The sequence below is a fragment of the Fukomys damarensis genome, unplaced genomic scaffold (assembly GCF_012274545.1).
Source record: "Fukomys damarensis isolate Sample0158 unplaced genomic scaffold, DMR_v1.0_HiC HiC_scaffold_11, whole genome shotgun sequence".
NCBI lineage: Eukaryota > Metazoa > Chordata > Mammalia > Rodentia > Bathyergidae > Fukomys > Fukomys damarensis.
In genome coordinates this window covers 41,773,262-41,774,075 of record NW_022900923.1, presented here as the reverse complement: position 1 = coordinate 41,774,075, position 814 = coordinate 41,773,262, and positions in this window count along the sequence as shown.

Below are 814 nucleotides of genomic sequence, written 5' to 3'. Positions count from 1 at the left end.
TGGTACCGGGGATAGAATGCGGGCCCTTGAGCTTGAGAGGCAGGCGGTGGAACTACCGAGCTACACCCCCGGCCCCATCCTCAGTCCTTTTATAAAGAGATACTGTTTCCTGAAGTCGCTCAGGCTGGTTTTGAATTGGGATCCTCCTGCTTCGCCCTCCAGTGTGCTGAGATTATGCATGAGTCACCACGCCCATCCATCGAATGCTGAGTTCCTTCTTTACGTCTGGGTCTAGTGACATCAACTGCAAGACATCCTTGGGAGAATGAGGAAATAGTCTCTCGCCTGTAATCCCAACTCTGGAGGCTGAGGCAGGAGGACTGCCGTGAGTTCGAGGCCAGCCTGGGGTACATAGTGAGTTCGAGGTCAATCTGAATTACATAGTGAGACCCTGCCTCAAAAAAACAAAGAAAAAAATCATCATCTGTGTTATGCCGGGAGGGGAGGAGGCCTGAACTGCCCTAGATTGCCTCCCAGGAGTACGTTCGGGGTGCACGGGCGAGCAGGAGCTGCAGGGCGGGTTCTCAAGACGGGTTGGTTAGAGGCAATTTTCGCCCTCTCTGACAGGAACTGGAGCTCAAACTCAAGCTTAGCTCAGTGCCCAGGACGTGGTAGTCACTGAATAAATCTCAGAGGAAGGGAGGGAAGGACCGGAGAAGTTGGGATTAAGAGTGTTTTGGAGATTAATCGACTGGCCTGAGTAGTGGGGAAAATGTGACCCGCTGTCTGGTGGGAATCGCAGCATTCCTCCCCGGGCTGGGTCTTTTTCTCGGGAATCCCAGCTCCGTCAAGCGCCCTGCTCAGGGCCTGTGAG